This window comes from Canis aureus, chromosome 14, assembly GCF_053574225.1.
Source record: "Canis aureus isolate CA01 chromosome 14, VMU_Caureus_v.1.0, whole genome shotgun sequence".
Taxonomy (NCBI): domain Eukaryota; kingdom Metazoa; phylum Chordata; class Mammalia; order Carnivora; family Canidae; genus Canis; species Canis aureus.
The window spans coordinates 11,431,054-11,452,971 of NC_135624.1; the positions used below are offsets into that span (position 1 = coordinate 11,431,054).

The following is a 21,918-nucleotide window of genomic DNA, read 5'->3' on the forward strand; positions in this document are numbered from 1 at the left end:
TTTTACCACCCAATCATTCTCTTAGAATAAGGCATATGTGGTAGGCTGAATAATTATCCCCCAAAGATGACCGCATCCTAATTTTTGAATATGTTACCTTACATGGCAAAAGAGATTTACAGATTTTGCAATGGGGGAACTATCCTGGATTATCCCACTGAGTCCAATGTAACCATGATATTCCTTATACAAGAGAGGCAAGAGAGCCAGAATCAAAGGATACTTATTTACAGAAGCTGTAATGGCCAGGAACCAAAAAATGTCGAAAAACTCTAGCAGCTGAAAAACATAAAGAAAACATTTTCCCCAAGAACTTCTAGGAAGAATCCCAGCTCTGCTAATACTTTGATCTTCGTACTGTTAGACCCATTTCAGAGCTCTGACCTCCAGAATTATTAGATAATTTTCTGTTGTCTTAAGCCACTAAATTTTTGTAATTTGACACAGCACAATAACAAACTAATCTAGCAAGTTAAAAGAAAATAATATGCAAAATCTCTTATGGTTTTCATTGTACTAATATTGTTGAGTATGCAATTAACTCCACCACATTAGGTCTTCTTTTTAGTTACTCGAGAAAAAAATTTTTCAGGTGTCAGTACACAAATAACTTGTCTTCTCTTGAGCTACTAAAATCTGTGGATTACTTTTTCAAGAGGTCGGCACTACTAAGAAACTCTAATCCAATCCATTATTATGAACACTAATTTTATCCCTGGCTCAGCTTTACTTTTCTGTTTTTGTTTTCTCTTTACTCTTTTTCTTATTTAACTGTTATAGCTCCTGACTATGAATAAGTCATTTCAAACCATTTTTGAAGATGAGTATAAATAAATCAAAAATTAAATAAATTCCTATAAATCTTTTATTAAGATTTATAATGCTTAATTGTAGTTCTCCCCATTATAAATTAATCTCATTAAAAATCTGGCCTGTAAAGAGATTTGGAAAGGAGCCATTTTGAAACAAACAAAAAAGAGCTCAAGCTTTCTCATTTCAACTCAGACTAGCAAATATTTTTAATTTATAATTTTTTTTAAAAAATTCATTTATGTAAAATCCATTACATAGCCTCCATTCTCAAAGCAGAATCACCTGATTTCATGATTTTTCAAATTATGTAATAAATAACTATATTCCTTTTCTACATATTCTATGTTTATCATTTTTTAATTTTTCTTCATATGTAACAATGACAGGCTAATATAGGCTATGTGCAAATAGGGATTTGATTAAGATTGGTAACTGCATTTAAAAAAATTGTTCTTTGACTCTTGACAAGAGCTGCTCACTTCTTGGTTAAGCCTTTGTACTCCATGACATTGGCTTCCTGTGTCTGAAGAGCTCTCGTGTAAGGATGAAGAGCTGGCTTTCTCTGCTCTTCACTCTGTGACTCATGACACTGAAACAACCTAACTTTGTCCTCATTGTGATAGAAATGTTCTCATTTAATAACTATCGCAGACCACAGCTCATTCAATGAGCTCCACTTAGCTGTAACCCTGCAAATATATTTCCTATAGTTGGTGCTGATATTGGGGAATTAACCTTCCATGTCTCTTTTCATTTGATCCTACCTGTTGACATTTGTATTCCAAAAAAAGAATACCTCAGTGGCATGAGAAAGAATAGATATGAAGTTCCAAAGTGCTTGTCTGCCAAGTCGACAGGTTTCACTGAGGAAGGTGACTGGGAAAAGTGTAAAGATCATGCCAGACATTGGGATATATGTTTAGAAACAGGAAAAAAAACTGACTAGCAGGAAAAGCTGGTGGGAACAAAGTCTCTGGGAAGTAAGCAGATGATGGCAGGTGACAAAGTGGACCACAAAGAGGTGAACAGAGGAAGACAATATGCAGAAATGCTTGCAGCACTCAACATGAAAACTGGGCAGCCAGTCAAAGAAACATCAGTCTTGACTGGTCAAAAGCACATTTGGATTTGACTGTTCACATCTTGTTGTTGAGCAAGAATTCCTTGATCATGTGGGAAAGTAGGGAAGGTCAGCACCCAACACACTCATGGAAGTTCATAAACAGAATAAGGGTGACAGAAAAATGGCAGATTATAATGATAATATATTGCAAGGCCACAGAGCAGAATGTTCATTCTGGGTAATGAGTATGTGTTTTTTTTTTGTTTTTTTTTTTTTTTTAATAGAAGGAATAGGGGTAAAATGCTTCTAAATTTACCTGTATACAATGACAGGTGCTTATATTTATCTTGCTGGTTTGTTTTCTATCTTTCTATAATTACATTTCATCTCTTTTTGGTTAATGATTGTTTTCTTCAATAAGCTAAAGGCTCCAAAAAGACAAAAATTATATCTATTTTGTTCACTATTCAGTTTCCAGCAGCAAATCTAATGCTCATCACACAGAAGGCATTGAATAGATACTTATCAAATAAATAAATGAGTATATGAATAGCAAGACTCAATTTACATGGGTACTTACTGATGTGTGGCTGACTTGTAAAACTATGACCACCAAAAACTAGATTTGGGTTCTGTATTGACAAAACATTAGTATATTTGAAACACCCAAATAAGTATTTCCTATGTTTAACTATATATTTATTATTTTCTAGGTATTTTATTAAAAAATAGGACTTAGCAATACTTTCAGTCTTTTCTGGCTCTGGATGGCTGAGAACCATAAAAAGAACTCCAGACCTATTTCGTTTTGGGGTTTTGTTTTTTAATTTCTGATGCGTAGAAACCACTATAAATCCTAAATAATTAAAAGGTAGATAATTTAGATTAGTTTTAGGATTTAACAACAGGTCCAGTCTTTCCTCCATTTGATTGTCAACCTCTGTATTCATATTAAGAGGATGTTTAAACCTATTTGTCACCCTACCTGTTTGCATTTAGATAGCACTGGGTAATCCAATGACTTAATTTAGACACTGCCATATTTAAAGGAGGCAGGGATATATATATTTATTCTCCGGAGCTCAAACAACCTCAGTATGTCTCATTTCTAATTTCTTGTTCTGGGAGAGAATCTAAACAAAACCTATTTTGTAGGGTTTTAGGAGGTAACACATTCTTGCTCATCAATGATACTGATAACATCTCAGGAAAAACATGTGCCTGGGCATAAAGGTCTTTGAGCTCACAGGGTCCTGCTGAATCCTTTTCTCCTCATTGACTATCTATATAGTCCCTGTTGCAGAAGGTAGATTTTGTGGAAGAACGTCTACCTTCAAACTCAGCAGTAATCAATGGCATGACTAAACATAATTATACCCCCATATGGAACAGTTAAGGAAATTAGAGAAAAGGAATAATCATGTAGGCACTGGAAATTCTATAGTTTCTTTTTGGAAATCTTAAACTGAAATGCTCACTATAATTTACTTTCAAAACCATAAAACTAGACTTCAACTCATTAAGGACTGCATGAGGATCTTATTTTCAGAAATCTTTAATTGATTATAATCAATACAAAGAGTATTGCTAAAGCCAACATTCTCTGCATAGATTATTGCTTTGGGTAGTAGGAACAAATGGAGGAGAGCCTGCAGAAAAACATGTTCTTTCCTGAAGAAGCATGCCCTTGAGGATGATAACCAACTTAAGAATCAGTTTCAAATTTAGAAGGCATCTATTTTATTAGATAAAAGTGTTTGTTGAGCAGTGCCTGGGTGGCTCAGTTGGTTAAGCAGCTGCTTTCGGCTCAGGTCCCATGGTCCTGGGATCAAGACCGATGTCGGGTTCCCTGCTCAGTGGGGAGGCTGCTTCTCCTTCTGCCTCTGCCTCTCCTCTTTGCTCATATTCTCTCTCTCTCTCTAATAAATAAATAATTTTATTTTTATTTATTTTTAAAAATTTTTAAAGTTTTATTCATTCATGAGAGACACAGAGAGAGAGAGGTAGAGACATAAACAGAGGGAGAAGCAGGCTTCCCATGGGGAGCCCGATAAAAGACTTGATCCCAGGACCCCGGGATCACACCCTGAGCTGAAGGCAGACACTCAACCACTGAGTCACCCAGATGTCCCAATAATTTTTTTTAAGTGACTACTGGGGCACCTGGGTGGCTCAGTGGTTGAGCATGGGATTCATGTTTCTCACGAATAAGTAAATAAAATCGTTCTTAAAAAGTGACTGCTAAGAACTGTTCTCCATTTATTCTTGCTTTTACTCATTTTTTTTTCGAGAGGTTATACCTATAAACAATAAAAAGATTTAAATATATAGGCTGAAGAAGCAGCAACACAGAAAAAAAATGTGTATATTGGTATTACTGTCAAATCTATTAGTAAATGCTCTGGAAATATATGAGATTAGCCTCAGCCAAATAAGAGTTAGTGTTGTTTTGTTCTATTACCCAAAATATATAGAAAGCTTAAACCAAAGACAAAGAGATATATTTTACTACCTTCTTGTCCTCCAGTCACCTTAGCTTTGTGTTGGAAGGAAGGTTTTGTTGTTAGAGGCCAAAAAAGGGGCACAGAGTTCCAGAGAACTTCTTACGTGACTTGTGGAAAGCAGACTGATGTTTAGGATGCTCAACTCCTAAGTCAGACTACAGAATTTGGGTTCCAGTATCACCAATGGGCAGCTTCTAAAGTAAGCCAGTTATTTAACTTTTCTAATACTTATCTCAAAATGAAGACCTACTTGTCACATAAGTTGAAGATGATTAGTATGTGACTAAGCATCAAAAATATTAGCCAGGGGCAGCCCTGGTGGCCCAGCGGTTTAGTGTCGCCTTTGGCCCAGGGCGTGATCCTGGAGACCTGGGACCGCCAGGTCAGCTTCGTGCATGGGCCTGCTTCTCCCTCTGCCTGTGTCTCTGCCTCTCTCTCTCTCTGTCTCTCATGAATAAATAAAATCTTAAAAAAAAAAAGTTAGTCAGATGGGCACCTGGGTGGCTCAGTCAGTTAAGCATCTGCCTTTGGCTCAGGTCATGATCTCGGGGTACTGGGACTGAGCCCCATGTTGGGCTCCCTGATTAGGGGGGAGCCTGCTTCTCCCTCTCTCTCTCCGCCTGCCACTCCCTCTGCTTGTGCTCTCTTTGTCAAGTAAATAAAATATTTCAAAAAATGTTAGCCAGTATGATAAATATTATTAATTTCCTATGAGTGAGTGTGTGTGTTTTAAAATTTGGCAGCAGAATATAAAGGAAGAGGTACGTATATAAATGATTCTTTTGCTTTAGTTTTTGTTTTTTATATATAGTTTAGATTTTACAGCTGTTTTAGGTTCACAGCAAAATTGAGAAGTAGGTACAGAGCTGTCAAATAGTCTCTGCCCACAAACATGCACATCGTCTGCCATTATCAACATCCCCACCAGAGTGCTATAGTTGTTACAACTAATGAATCTATATTGTCACAGCATTATCACCAAAGTACGTAGTTTATGTTAGAGTTCACTTTTGGTGTTGTACATTTTATGGATTTTCATGCAAATTACTTATTTTCAAAAATTCCAGAGAATAGTTTATTAACAGTATATTTAATAATTCAAAATTATTAATAAGACAAATCTTAGTTCATTCAAACTATAGTTGACTGAGATATAACAAAAGAACACTAAAAGACAAATCTTTGCCTGCAAAGATTTTCACTATTTTAATGGAATAGAGACACTATTAACATAAAATTCTTACCAAAGTGCTCTTTTGAGTATCTATCAGAGAAGGCAATATCTTAGGACCACTGTTGTAGGGGAAGAGACAGGGAGATAAAAATAATTTAGATGTATATTCTGTTCAATAAGCTTTTTATTCTACTGATCTTTAAGTTATAAAATAAATTATATGCCTAAATAATTACAATTAAAAGTGACAACATGATATGATTGAGAACTACTAGAATATAAAGAATTGTTGGAACTCAGAGAAAGGAGAGATTTATTCTGGCTAATCTGATACCATTTGAATGGGGGAGTGGACTTATTAACAGGTTTTAAACCTTTATTTAGGGAATGAGAAAAATAAGCAAAATTACAAAGTCAGGGAAATGTGGGAAAGGGCCATTTATTCATTCAATAAATTCATCATATATTTCTCCAGTGCTTACCAGGAACCATCCACTATTGTTGGTGTAGAGTACAGACAGCACTAAACAAAACAGACAAAAATCCTATCCTTGAGGAACTTACTCTTTATGGTAGGAAAGCAAAGTTTCAGTTTGGTAGAAGCCAAGGAAACCAGAAAATTGATCAATCAATCAATCAATCAATCAATCAAAAAACACCAGGGAGGCAGATAATATTTGGGAAGATACAACAGAGTCAGGTCATAGAAAGTCCTGATGGTTAAGCCAGAAAATCAGACTTTTGTTGTTTAGATGATGGTAAGCCATTAAAGTTTTTTAAGCAGCAAAATATCCTAATCAAATCTGTACTTTAGGAAGATTAATTAGGTAGCTAATTAGTAAGATAAAGCCAACAAGAGAAAAGTAGATAGACTCTACAGCAGTTCTGCAAAGAAATAACACAGACAACAAGCAGGTCCAGGGAAAGATAGGTCAGGTTCTGGAAGACGACATACAAGTCTTTAGAGGTGAAGTAAAGCTACAGGGACACAAAAAAGTTTGTGTCTTCCAAATAAGTCAAGGCAGTGTATGGTCTGCGCTTATAATGTAGTCCTGTACAGGGGAAAATAAATTTGTGGTGTCCCCCTTTTCCTCTGATTAATTCTCTTCAAAGCAGTCAATTAACTTGATCTTTACCCCTTTATAAGCCTTTTCTTTTGCTGAAAGCAGTGACCACTGAGGTAGAAATGCATTGGCTTCAGACAATCAGATGGACCTCCCATCATTAAACGTCCCTATTCTGAAAGGAACACCGAGGAGCTGGGATAAAGGAGCCTTTTTGTTCCAGTTTAATTCTATTGTCTTCCTTGCCATTCATCTGTTTAGCAAATGAGGAAAGAAATTAATGACAATGATGAATGGAAAGCAGAGGGAAATGTGTAGGCATTGTAGACTTAAGCCAATCCACAATTGTTTCCAAAATGAGTTCGATGCTTATTTTCCCAGTCTTTAGACTCCTGCCTTTATTCTTTGTTTTTCTTTATTTTTCCATTATTCTCAAAAGCACCAATGTACAAAGTGAGTCCATGGTCAGCTTGAAACAAGAGGGGTAAAGAGCTGTCTACATATTAAATTCTCAGCTCCAATCTGCAGAAACTGATAGTTTTTTCAAACATTACCAAAAGGATGGATTACAAGAGAGACAGAAATACAAATATCTCATTACCAGAATAAAATACAGATTATCAGTACTCATAACCTTTCTGAGCACACAAGGAAACTGGAAAATGAGAAAACACATACATTAAAAAAATACATACACACACATGCACATGCACTATACTCCACTGAGGAATACTGAGAAAGAAAGGATTTAATTAGTACCTAAGTATTTTTTATATGATCCTTGCCTACCCTGCCAACCACACATGCACCTTCCCCACCCCCTCCTTTGACAGCCTTGTTTTCTCAGAATAAAGAAATACAAAGTATAGGATCTCAAGTCATGAGATCCTTGGGGCACATTCAATTTCACCATTTATGTTCTATTTCCTTAGGCATTTTACTTAATCTTTCTGAGCCTCAATTTTCTCATCTATAAGTGGGCCTAATAATAATATCTACCTCTTGGTTCTAGTGTGTAGTCAATGAGATCATACAGATAAATGCTTACAACATCAAGTAATAAGCAATCATAAATGTTGTCATTGCTTACTTTGTCATTATCGTTACTATTAAACCTCTTAGATGAAGGAAGCAACTTAAATAAAAGGCATAATTCCTTGGACAGATAATGAAGTTGAAATCCCAACATGTGCCAGCATGTCTTGAAAGTGCAAACTCACTTAAAACCCAGGCATCCTGGGTCACTACTATCACTTCTAAGAAGAGTGAGATACTTACAACTCCAAAACTTAAAATAGCTCTGAAGTGTTGGCAAAGATATCCTTGTTGTGAAGGTACAATAAGTGCCCTTTGTGAATTTCACTCCCCAAGTGTTAACTGACATACAGCATGCAACACTTGACAGTCTCATTCAAAAGCAGTTTAAAAGAAAGGCCTGAAATACAGAGAATTTGGCTGCTCATTATAGACACCACTTTGGCAAACATAATGTTGAGGCATCAAAGCTTTTCAAACACTGGAGGACCTAACTCAGACTCAGATAAGAAAGCTGATAAACAAACTGTCCCTGATTCCAGGATTTATCTGTTTAATTGTTCTTACCAGCTGCAACTATAAGCTTAGTATAATTTAACTTAAATATTCCCAACAGAAAACTATTTTTTAAATTTCTGTGTGGTTTCTCTTACTCATGACTTTTCTGAAGTAGCAAGTAGAGGATGGCAAGTTTTCACTAGCAGATCTTAACCCTTCCCTCATGTGAAACCCCTCTTTCACAGATTTTACCTTCCTTAAGGGTACCTTAATTCGCCACCTTACTTAAGAAGTCAGCTCTAGGACTGTGATGAGACAAGGGCTCTCACTTCTCCCTGAAACTGTCCATGTTCTGTCTATACTACTAAAATGGAAACAAATTTTTAAAAGAAGTCTAGATGTAAGAAATTCCCTATAGCTGTTTGCACATATTGCCAATACTGGATACATTAGTTGTGATACATTCATGGTTCAGATATAAAGAGCTACAGAACGTGGATTATTTCATGAGTTGGTATGCTATACCTTTCACTGTATAAGAGCTCAATATTATATGTATCAAAGGCATAAACACTGTGCCAGAAGAGAGACAGTTGCACAGGCTATCAGTCAAATTATTCATTTTTTACAGCTGCTCTTTTCAGGACTACCTCCAAGAAGGCCTTTTGTCCGTTATAAATAACCCAGTTACCTTTAGTTTACAAATGTCTTGAACACATCAATTCAGAAAACATTTCATGAGCATTGACTATATTCTGGCAGCACTATGCTGGGCCTCACGGCAAAATCATGATGAAAGTATGTATAGATTGTTTCATGCAATATAATAGATGCTATCATAAATATTAAATAGGGTAGAGGTAAGGTAGTAAAAGGGTCTGGATCCCAATTCCAACTCATGGAGGGAGGACTTACCCCTGCCACCACTGAGAAACTCTCTGAATGCCAACTGGATATTGTACAGTGCAATTCAATTCTAACACTATTTACCGGAGATAGCATCAGATTCCACAGGTTAAGGGTTCAGTTCTACAAGTATGCTCCCCATCCCAACTTCAGACACTAGTCACAAGCCTGGCCATATATCAGAAGTTCCTATGACCCCCTCTTTAGGTTCCATTAATTTACTAGAACAATTCATAGAACTCAGGAAATCCATTTACTTACTCAATTATCACTTCATTATAAAAGAATATAATAATAGCTAGATGGAAAAGATGCATAGTACAAGAAAAACAGAAAGGGTACAGAGCTTCCATGCCCACTCCAGGTGTCACTCTCCCAGCAGTCCACTATGTTCACCAACCTGGAAACTCTCTGAACCCTGCCCTTTCGGGTTTTTATGGAGGTTTCATTACATCATCATGACAGATTAACTCATTGGCCATTGGCACCTGAACTCAATCTCTAGCACCTCTCCCCTTACCAGAGGTTAGGATGGAAGGGAGCTGAAAGTTTCAACCCTCTAATCATATGGTTAATTCTCCTGACAACCATACCCCTATCCTTAGGTTACCCAGAAGCTTCCCAGAAATCATTTCATAAGCCTAACAAAAGACACCTTCATTGCTCTTATTACAGGACATTCAAAGGGTTTTAGGAGCTTTGAGCCAAGACCATGGATAAAAACCAAATATATATGTGAAATATATTTTGGTCATCTGAATGACCAAATATATATTTCTTATAAATCACAAAATCATGGGGAGCACAGAAGAGAATGTTTATTGAGTTACAGAAATGGTATTGGGAAGGTTTCCCATAGGAATGAAATCTGAACTAAGTACTGACTAGCCTGGCTGTGGTATAGACTGGGGTTGACAGAGAGAATGGGGAAGAAGGCACAACCTGAGGCAGAGAAAAGCAAGACCGGGAAACAAAGAAGGTAAGAATTTATGCAAACCAACTCTAAGCAGTATAGCATTAGCGGAAAGCAAATTATAAAGCACAAGAGTTCAGATGTGAGGCAGGAGTTGAGTGTGATCTGATCTTGAAGGCTCTTAGGGAGAAGGCTGAAGACTTTGGATTTTATTACAATCACAGCAGGATGCTGTATTATTCTCCTATTGCTGCTCTAACAAATTGCCACAAATTTAATGGCTTAAAACAACAAAAATTTATTATCTTATACTTCTCAAGTTCAAAGTCCAAAATGGGCTATCAGCACTGTGCTCCATCCGGAGGCTCTAGGAGAGAATCCATTTCCTTTTCTTTTCCAGCTTCTAGAGGTTGCCCATGATGAAAGTATGAATAGATTGTTTCATGCAGTATAATAAATACTATTATAAATATTAAATAGGGTAGAGGTAAGGTAGAAGTTCACATTTCTTAGCACATGAAATTACCACTTCAATGTCACATCTCCTCTTCCTTTCACTCTTCTACTTCCCTCTTTCAGTTTTATAAAGGGATTACACTGGGCCCACTAGGATAATTTCCCCATCTCAAGATTCTCAATTTAATCACATCTGTAGAAGTCTCCTTTGTCATGTTAGTACCATATTCACAGGATCCTGGATAAGTATGTGGACATCTTTGGAGGGCCATTATTCTACCTACACAAAAGCTTTTTCAGGTTTTAAGCCAGGACCCAAAAGATCTGAGTTAACATGAAGTTAGCTGAGAATCAAGGATATTTTATAATTTATGAGTTTCTGTATTTTAGCAACAACAGGTAATCATGTTAAAAAATATTTCTTTCTTAGGGATCTTACCATCTTATACCCAATATTGCTCCTTTCTTCTCTCTTCTCCATTCAGGGAAAGAGTAGGAGTGTAAGTGTATGTGTGTAATTTATAATGTCATTTAACAAGTGCCAGAGAATATATGAAGATGTGGGCTTCTATATCTAAAAGAATATGTATGTTTAATAAATACACTTGGGTTCTTAGGCTGAAATCATAACCACATGGCAATCAACACTTCATGGTCATGAGAAATCAAGGGCAGCTCATGCAGCATTACAAGCTGATCTGAAGATAAGCCTGGCTTTGCTATTTTACAGGCCTGTGCTCCTTGGACAAGTTGCCTGAGCTTTTCATGACCTATGTTTCTCATCTATTAAAGGAACACAAAAATGCCTGCCCAGAAGCTTTGTTGTAAGAGTTAAATAATACAACATCAGCAGTAACATTTTAAAATTCATGGCATTAGGCTTTTATAATGGGGAGGGCACCAGACACCCACACACATGTTCTACAGCACCTTACTTCTCAAATGCAGAAATTAAGCATGACTTATATAAGCTAGGTATTACTGCAACCTATAAAAAAAAACACTAGATAAAATCTCTCATATTTAGTCTAACCTGATGAAACAGTGTTTTAAAAGGTAAATATAACTATTCCTAACAGATATAATTATTCATCTATTCAAACACATACAAAAAATTGTGAAATCTTTTCATTGGATATGTTATAAAGCCACCTTCTAATCAACATCTCTACAGGAATCACTGATGGTCTGGAACTCCCCAGTGCATTCCCATGGGCCCAAGGTGTCAGCCTTAATCTTTTTCTTTGTTGTCATTATTCCCAACTACTGAAGAACAGAAACCAGTAACATTTGTGATCCTAGGGTTCCAAAGTAATTTCTAATCTTCCCCCCGCCCCAAACTATAGTCACCTTGAGGATATGAGTGCACAAGATATTCAGAAATCTGAAAAAGGTTAAAATCACATTTTCTTTGAAATACTGAAATGGTCCTCGGGCCTCTTCACCATTTAGTCCATTAGAAAACGTGTATATAAATTAATGCCAGGACAAGCAAAGGCAGGCTCCAATTATTATTAATAATATGTGCTTGTGGATACTCATCTCAGCTAATATCAGGGCACAGATATAAAGTAAGTAGCCATTAGATGACAGACATTGTATAGAAATCAATCTGGGCCTGAAGTCAGAAAGCCTTCACTTTAATCCTGCAAGTTGGAAGGGCATGTACAAATAATTTATTCCAGCTCCCTTAAGTTGTTGATTCATTCACTCAGAAAATATTTATCCAGGCCCTACCATGTGCTGGGCACAGTTCTAGCCACTGGGAATAAAATGAGCAAAGGAGACAGTGGACATAAAGCTAAGAAGGTATGTGCACAGAAAGTGCAGGCTCCACAGAAACATTTGTGATGTATATGAAGTCTCTTCTCTTTTTAAAAATAGAATATTTTATTCCAAGGTTTGTGAAATAATCAGCTTTTAGAAAATAATTGTGAGAAAGGTGAAACATTTGTATAAATGAATAACAATTCAATAAATATTATTTGAGTGTTTCTCTTTTCTTGTATACAAAAAACCCTTGATAATCTTGAGTTCAATAAATATTGATATGTAACTTTTTTCTTTTAACATTTGATTTTTGACATTAACACTTTAATCTGTTCCATTTAAATGAATTCTGCTCAATGAGAGAAAAAAAGCCCAAACTTGCATTAAGCAATAAATAATCTAGAAATCAGTGATTCTGTCCTTTTTAAAAGATTACTGTTGAGTTTGTTTCAGCCTTTTCTATTACTATATCTGCTGAGTCTAGTACCATACCAGGTTATTACAAATATCCCAATTGTTTACCAAGTTTTCACTTGCTAACATGAAATCTGCCTTTTTGCTCTATTTTCCTATATTCTATTAGCATTTAGAAGATGTGTTGGCCTTCCTAAGAGATTTCAGGGGGTAATTTTGGTTACATATAATTTTTATTTTAAATGCTGATCTTAAAATCAAATGGCCGATGTTTCTCATAGCTGGTTGTTTCTCACTTACATGGGACCTACTGAGCAGGCTTTCTGGAGAAATGACTGATGTCAGGGCTAACACAGGGTAGTAACAAGATGAGCCTGAAACATCTTATAGTGCCAGAAAATAAAGAAGTGGTAAAAAAAAAAAAAAAAAAAAAAAGAAAGAAAGAAAGAAGGAAGGAAGGAAGGAAGGAAGGAAGGAAGGAAGGAAGGAAGGAAGGAAGGAAGGAAAGAAAGAAAGAAAGAAAGAAAGAAAGAAAGAAAGAAAGAAAGAAAGAAAGAAAGAAAGAAAGAAAGAAAGAAATGTTAAAAAGATGGTTGTCATAAGGACACAGGAGCTAGAATGAAGATGTTCCCACTGGCCAAATCTGAGACCATTTAAGCATCAAATTAATTAAGGTCAGTAATTAATTATAAACCATTGGAAAAACAGAAACTTACAAATCCATACCAATAATAATAAGATAAATAAATGAATGGAGAAGAACTTTGCTTACAGGAGAATGACAAATGTTGACTGGAATGATATGAGGGGAGCAGTGGGAATAAAAAAATCATTATTTTACATTTTACATTTTACAACATTTTACAACAATCACAGTAGAGACTGAATAAATGTCAATGGATGCTAAATTCAAAGGAATATTTTGCTGAGAAGGATATGTGCATGGTCTTAAAATGTCTTCCTGTAGATTGCTTTGTAGTTACTAGAATTTAATCATGAGGAAGTATCAGACAAACTCAAAGTAAGGAATGTTCTATTCAAAAAAGGTGGGGGAGCAGATAGTCTTCCAAATGTCAATGTCACAAAAGACAAGGAAAAACTGTGAAAATTTTCCAGGGTAAAAGAAGCTAAAGAGCCAGGACAACTAAATGCATCATCTTATCCTAGGTGGGATCTCATAATAGAAAAGAGAGAGAAAATACTACATATAGGATAGTATTAGGTCAACTGACAAAATAGGAATAGAAATACTAGTTTAGAGAAACATTGTTTCCTCAATGTTAATTTTCCTCAAGTTGAAAAATCTACTGTGACTATATAATAGAATATTCTTCTTCTTCGAAGTACACACTAAACAATTGACAGGGCACTAGGTGGCTCAGTGGGTTAAACATCTGCCTTTGGCTCAGGTCATGATCCCAGGGTCCTAGAGTGGGCTCTCTGTTCAGTGAGGGAGCTTGCTTCTCCCTCTCCCTCTGTTGCTCCCCCTGCTTGTGCTTGCTTGATCTGTCAAATAAATAAGTAAAATCTTTTAAAAAAAATAAATAAAGACCCACAATGGAAGCAGATTTAAATGACTCAGAAAAACAAATTATGTAGTATATAGATAGATGAACATAAAAAGGTAGATTTAGAGAACAAATGATAGAATAGAATAGAGAATGATATAATAGTATTACACACATCTGAACAAATGTATACAGATATTTCTTGTGGTTATATTTGAAATTTTTTGAAAGTTTGAAATTATTTCAAATAAAAATGTTAAATAATAATTTTTAAAAAGTGAAATAGTGAAACAATGGGGGGAAATGTGAAAAATCTTTCCTCTGAACCATCTTACCAAAATAGATTTTCCCATTATTTTGTTGTTTCACCTAGGTAATTCCTTTCGTAGTAAATGGTTTGAATTATTTATTTGTTCATTTGCTGATTATCTGTCTCCTTAGGAAACAAAATCCCCGAACACACATTATCCCCGAGCACAGGGATAATGTTTATTGTTTACCACCACCAGCATTTAGCTTAGTGAGTGGTATAATGTAGGTACTAAATAAATACCTGTTTATTAGATGAGGGAAAAGCTATTGATTTTTATATATTTACTTTAATATCTACTTTATCTTTTGTTTCTAATTTTTCATAATGGGACATGTGATACTTCTACAGTGTGTGATTGAATGGAGTGGAAAATGAATATATTGAGTTTACTTATATAAGTAAGGGTACTATTAGAGAAGGGTACTATTAGAGAATTATTGTTAAAAGACTGTGGTATCTACATTCAAATGACTTAAAATTTAATCAAGAATAAAGCAAATTAATTATGTTAACTCTAGAATTCAAAACTTAGGCCCAAAGATGATACAATATTATTAATCTCAATAAATGCAAATACTGAAGTAAAATAAAACTTGTATAAACACTTCCGGCTTAGTATCTATATCCACACATGTGGATTTTTGGAGCATAGTCATATAATGAGTCATTTATACAGCTAAGAAGCTGGGAATCCTCATTTTTAGAATAAATATTGAAATTATGACAGCTCTTTAAACATTGAAGTAGAAAATTTGAAATTTTCAAAAGAGAAATAAACCATTGAAAAATACCAGCTACTTGTTATATTAAAAATGACCTCACCTAATTAACACTGAGTGACCTTAGTGTGTGATTACTTTTGGTTATTCACCAGTGACTTCTGTCCTTCAAATATCACAAAATACCCATGAACATATACAAGAAATAAAATATATTTTTGCAGTTGTTTTACTTAGCAAAAATTATAAAATATATCTACCTCATTCTCATTTTTAAAGTTATAAACAACAAAAAAAAGTGTAAGAAAGAGTTCCTAAGCACAAAATAGCTAACCTTTTAAGTATTGAAACTAATTTAGAGAAAAAAATAATATAAAAATAAATTGTTCCCAACTTTCGGCCTGATAGAAAACCAACTATATAGTTGAGCAAAACTGCCAAAACCAATCATTTAGTTTTGCTGATTCTGCCAGAATGAACTCCTTTGATACGAAGTGTTGACAGTTAAAGTGGTGACCCTGGTGGCAAGCAAAGAGTGACAGACAGCAGCTCCACTAGTCTGAGGCTATGGTCCTGTCTGAGGCAAACGATGAACTGGTAAACTAGCCAGAGACTCAATAGAGAGTTTTAGGATGAGGGGCAGATGGGCGCTTGAGTAGTAAACATTAACATCACCAGAGAACAATATGAAAATAAAAGCAAGGAAACAATTACATATACAATAGCAGCAAGAAAAGATAAAATATTTAAGAATACTTTTAACAAAAGAAAGTAAAGATTTGTAAATTGAGAAATATAAAACATTTCAGAAAGAAATTTAGTCAAAATAATTAGAAATTTGATGTTCACAGAAGACCCAATATTATAAAAATTTCATATCTACACAAATTGATCTATAGATTAATGATAATTCTCATTAAAATCCCAGCAATCCTTTCTGTAGAAACTAACATGCTGATTTAAAAATTTATATGGACATGCAAAAGACATAGAATAGCCAAAACAATTTTGAAAAAGAATAAAATTGGAGAATTTAGATTACCTGGTATCAAACCTTACTACACAGTAATAATGACTAAAACAATGTGATAATGTTGTATTGAGAGGCAGACAGATCAATAAAACAAAACTGTCCTTACATTTATGCCCATTTGGTTTTCTACAACAGTGCCACAAAGTCAGTTCAGTGGAGAAAGCACAGTCTAAAACAAACAAACAAAAAAATGGTACTAGGACATTTGGGACAATTGGAAATACATTTGCAAATAATAAGATAAAAAATTAAAATTTAGACCCCATATTATAACTATACATAAAATTAAATCAAAATATATCAGAAACTGAAATATAAGAGCTAAAACTATAAAATCTATAGAAGAAAATATGAGAGAAAAATCTTCATAATCTTGGGTTAGACAAAGCATTCTTAGACATGACAGCAGACACACAAGCCATTTTAAAAAGCTCTGACAATTGCTTCTCGGCCTTTTGGCTAAGATCAAGTGTAGTATCTGTTCTTATCAGTTTAATAAAAAGCTCTGACAAACTGGACTTCATTAGAACTAAAAACTTTTGTTTATCTAAAGATACTATTAAAAAATTGAAAAGTCACAGACTGGAAGAAACTATTTGAAATCTACATATCTGATAAAAGACTTATACCAAGAAAAATTTAAAAAAATATATATATACATATATATAAATCATACAACTCAATATTAAAAAAAAAAACAACCCAATTTAAAAATGAGCAGAAGACTTGAGTAGTTTGCCAGGAAAATATGTTAACAGCTAATAAGCACATGAAAAACATTCATTTAATTAGTTGTTAGAAAAATACAAGTTAAAACCACAATGACAAACACCACACACACCAAAATAACTGTAATTTAAAGACCTATAATACCAAGTGTTGACAAGGATGTAAACAAACTGGAACCCTCATACATGCTGGTGGGAATGTAAGAGTACTGCCTCTTTGGAAAAGTTTGGCAGTTCCTGAAAAATGTTAACCATAAACTTAACACATGAACCAGCAAATCCTTTCCTAGAAATCTACCCAAGAGAAAGGAAAATTTACATCCAAAGACTTCTATGTGACTGTTCATAGGAGTCGTATTGACCATAGCCAAAAGCTGGAAATAATTAAAATGTCTATCAACTGGTCAATGGATAAACAAACTGTGGTATATCCACAAACTACTATTTCACTGGGATACTATTCAGCAGTAAAATGGAATGAAGTACTGATCCCACTAGGCCTGATCTGAAATAGTCTTTTGAGAATTTATGGAGAGTGATGGAAAAGTTCTAAAATTGAGTGGTGGCTATGGTTGCACAACCATATAAGTTAAAAAAAATTATTCAATCACACCCTTACAAAGGGTATATTTTATTTATGTAAATTATATCTCAATTAAGTTATTTTAAAACAAATGATTTGCTACATGATGAATTAACAAAGTGAGGAAAATACCCTGAAATAACTGTTTAGAAAAATCTAATGTGCCCCCTGCATATATTCATCACCCACATACCCATATATTTTCATTTTACATAGGGGCCCTTCCCCATTAAATTGTATCATGAAGCAATCATTTTGTAGGATAGGGTTATTACAATAAAAGACTTAATACAACGAGGTAAATTTTGTCCTTTAAGCTTAAAAATACATTCCTAGGGGATCCCTGGGTGGCTCAGCGGTTTAGCGCCTGCCTTCGGCCCAGGGCGTGATCCTGGAGTCCCGGGATGGAGTTCCATGTTGGGCTCCCTGCATGGGGCCTGCTTCTCCCTCTGCCTGTGTCTCTGCCTCTTTCTCTCTGTGTGTCTCTCATGAATAAATAAATAAAATCTTAAAAAAAAAATACATTCCTAAAACACCTGGAAGGGATAATAGCTTTGAGAATGTTTTCCCAAAATGGAATTATACTCTGCATACTCCACTCCACCCTCTATCCCTAGGCTGAACCATGGGGTGGGGCAGTGGTTAAGATAAAGAGATCAGTAAAATTTTGAGGAATCTGAAAACATAGGAATCTTTGGCTACTCTATTTGGATAAAGCCCAAAAACATGGACAAAATCTCTAGATTTCTCGTGTTCAAAAAAGTGAACAGAGAGCAAAACTACCCAGAGGGAGAATCTAGGCAGAAGGCCTCTGAGAGCTCTGTCAAGTTTCCTATAGCTCTAGAGTAGCAAGAAAGCAGCCAGTCTTGCTCTGTGCCCTCCAGAGAGGTGGATAAATAGCTGAGAGAGGACCAACTCCAAGACTCTGGAAATTCAAAGAGTGAATGCTCCCAAATCTTACTATTACATAAGCTCCCTAGCACACTGATAGGATTCTGGGAATCAGGGAAGTAAGAGCACTGAAACTCTGAATTTCTCAGGTAACATCTATTCCTCCTGGCAAATAGGGGACCATGAAATTAAAAAAAAAAAAAAAAAAAAGTTTGGGATGCCTGGGTGGCTCAATGGTCTGCCTTTGGCTCAGGGTGTGATCCCAGGGTCAAGTCCCACATCAGTACTTCTTCCTCTACCTATGTCTCTGCCTCTTTTCTCTGTGTGTCTCTCATGAATAAATAAAGAAAATCTTTTGAAAAAAGTTTGCTTACAGAGAATAAACAATAAGAAATTACATTTATTTCACATTAAATCTGTAGACTGAGATTTATGTCTGTTTTACAACACTACGGAGTAGTTTCTCAACTTTTTTTGTACTATCACCACCACCCCCCACAAGCCTTCTTAGACATTTCTTCCATTATTACCCTCCTCATAAAATTTTAATATCACAAATATACCATATATATATTTATGTGATGTATTTATGTATGTGCTGTACATAGAGAGTAAAACTTTTTTTTTTTTGCCTCCTTTAAGAACTTATTTTTACTCAGGAGCAATATCACTCTTGTTCAGAAAGCATGCTATAAAGTTTCATTTAATGGAATATAGGAAAAAAATAGGTTAAAATAGGCTAAATAATTGATATTAACATACAGCTAGCACTTTACCAAAAACCTTTTTTTAAGATTTTATTTATTTATTTATTTATTTATTTATTTATTTATTTATTTATTTATTTATTTATTTCACTTATCTGACACAGAGAAAGCACAAGCAGAGGGAGAGGGAGAAGCAGGCTCCCTGTCGAGCAGGGAGTCCAACATGGAGCTCTATCACAGCTCCCTGGAGCCCAATCCCATGAGCTGAAGGCAGATGCTTAATTGCCTAAGCCACTCAGGCACCTTTACCAAATATCTTCTTATATAGCATTTCATTTGGCCCCTTCTGTAAACTTGTAAAGTTCCTAGTTTTCACAGATAATTAAATGACTATTCTACTAATAAGCAGTTGAGCTGAAACTGGAACCCAAAAGTTCATCTCAAATTCTATATGCTCTTTCTCTTTGACACTCTTCATCAGGGAACATTCTCTTCTGGGAATAGTAGCACCTCCTCCTTTAAATCATGTAAATATAATAAGATGAACCAGTAGAAAATACAGTAGAGGGAATCACTCTGTATGGGAGCAAAACTGAGCAAACAACTATTATCCTGTTCATCTTTAATTACTAGGATTTGGTGTAATAGCTTAAGAGATATTAGATATGCAAAATTCAATGTAAAAAAGTAATATGCAAAAAAAAAAAAAGAAAAGTAATATGCAGACCACCAGGAATTTTCAATGGCTTTGTTTACCCCACTACTGAAATTGTTATATAATTCTAGATAAGTGTACTGGCATTTTAAATAGTGAGAGGCTAATGTAAAAAAAACATGCAAAAGATTAATTTAAAAATTATAACTTACAAGACATTAAGTATACATTTACAAGCACAAAGAGGAAAAGAGAGATTAACATGTACTCAGTATCATACATTAACATATATTCAAAGTCAAAGCTTTGTCTTTCATTGTTATTAATGAGCTATAGCCTGCCCCAAAGAACTGATTACAAACCTAAATCCATAGTTTATTTTTTAGCTATAAAGTTATAAAGGAAGATTTGTAAATAGTATTTCATTATGGCTATATTTATAATTCACATTCAGACTCTAGGCATGAATACCAAGTCTTACAATGTATTTAATTGAAATAGTCCATACAAAATTCTTATGTCAGTACTATTTATAAAGGAATCACCACTGCACTATTTCTGCAATCTTAGTAGGATCACAAAAGGATGCTACTTCAAGGACTGGAATTATAACTTTACGACTGATTTGAGGAGCTTTTCTTAGCAGCAACCATGTAAGATAGCAGCTTTCTTTTTTCAGTGTGTTCCCACTGAACATATTAACCTTGAGTGTGTTCCCACTGAACATATTAACCTTACCTTCTGGGAGAATACTTAATATTTTAGAAAACAAGATTGAGAAGCCAACAGCAGACAACCTGAAACAAATCTCCACATACAACGAATCTAGATGTTTGTGCCACGAAGTAAGGAAGAATACAGAAGGTTCCCACTCCAGAACTCCAAAATCTATAGATATGAATTAGGGTGAATACAATCTTAGTAATCATGGATGCCTTGGCTTGATCCTATACTTCTGGTGCAAAATGAGAAAATTAGTAGAACAAATTGTTGGGTGAAAGACTGCTCTGAGAGCGGGATGACAAATGCCCTTGCAGAAAGAAGAGTTTGGCATGTTTGTGGAACTGAGAGAATTTGAATATGATATTAAATCCTCTTTGGGTTTAGGAAGAAAGTTCTTCATGGAAATCATTTGAAAGGTTTTAACTTGAATCAATTATGCTATTCCTGGTTCTATTTGGCATAATACAGACCACGAAAGAATATTATCAATAAATAAATGGTAGGGATAAGAATAATTCAAGTAGTAACAAGCAGCAAAAAAAAAGCATACAGGTTAAGTTAGACCAGTTTTAAGAGTGTTTGAATTATTATGCATACAAAATTGATACACCAAAACACTTCTAGATCCCAACTTCTTTTATACTAAAAAAGCATAAGCTACTATGACCCTTCAAATTCAGGAAATTCAGAAAGAAGTGTGGTTTTAAAGAACTATTTAAAATTCACTTGATTTTTAAAATAATATTTTTCTTTAATATCCTGAAAAAAACATTTAGATTGTATGGCTGTGACTCAAGTCTTTTCAAAAACGTATAGTGAAATAAATGTATAAATGCACCAAATTTAAGGTGATGGTGTTGAAATGTAATAGTACTCGAAGACAATACAACATTTTTACATGCTACATTATTGTTAGAGGAAGGAAGATATCTATATAACTATCTACATCTGTTACATATATGTATATGAACATTGATAATTTTGACTGAATTGATATATTTCAGTCAAATGGCATGACAATCCAATCCATTCAAATAGTTTTCTAAAAAATATAAAATTATTTACTGAAAGCAGTTGTCAGCACAAAGTCTAAAAAAATGCCTGAATCAAATAAAGGAAATCAATTTCATGATTTTAATATAGTTTTTACTCAATTTTTTTCCCTGCCCAAATAACTGTATAAATTGAGTAAGAGCTGACTAGATTTGTATAGCAAGAAGTCAAAGCTAATGAAGATTATAAGAACCACAGAAAAATTAGAAATGATTAGATGAAATATCTCAAAATGTTAAAGATTAATCATATCAATATAAAAACAGTAATAAATATAAAGTAGTGGATAAAAATATAAATTAATTTTAAAAATGAAAATTTCATACTCCGGTGAAAATGTGAGAGGTTAAGTGGTTAGTGAACTCCGTACAGGACTTGACAATAAATGTTTTAGA

General features: G+C 34.6%; 1 protein-coding gene and 1 pseudogene across 7 annotated transcripts in view; one reads left to right on the forward strand and one right to left on the reverse strand.

Moving 5' to 3' along the window:
- Nucleotides 1-21,918, reverse strand: part of ANGPT1 (angiopoietin 1) — a 356,334-nt gene that overhangs the window by 325,215 nt on the left and 9,201 nt on the right. The window lies entirely within an intron of this gene.
- On the forward strand, nt 16,623-16,745 carry LOC144283852 (U2 spliceosomal RNA; annotated as a pseudogene).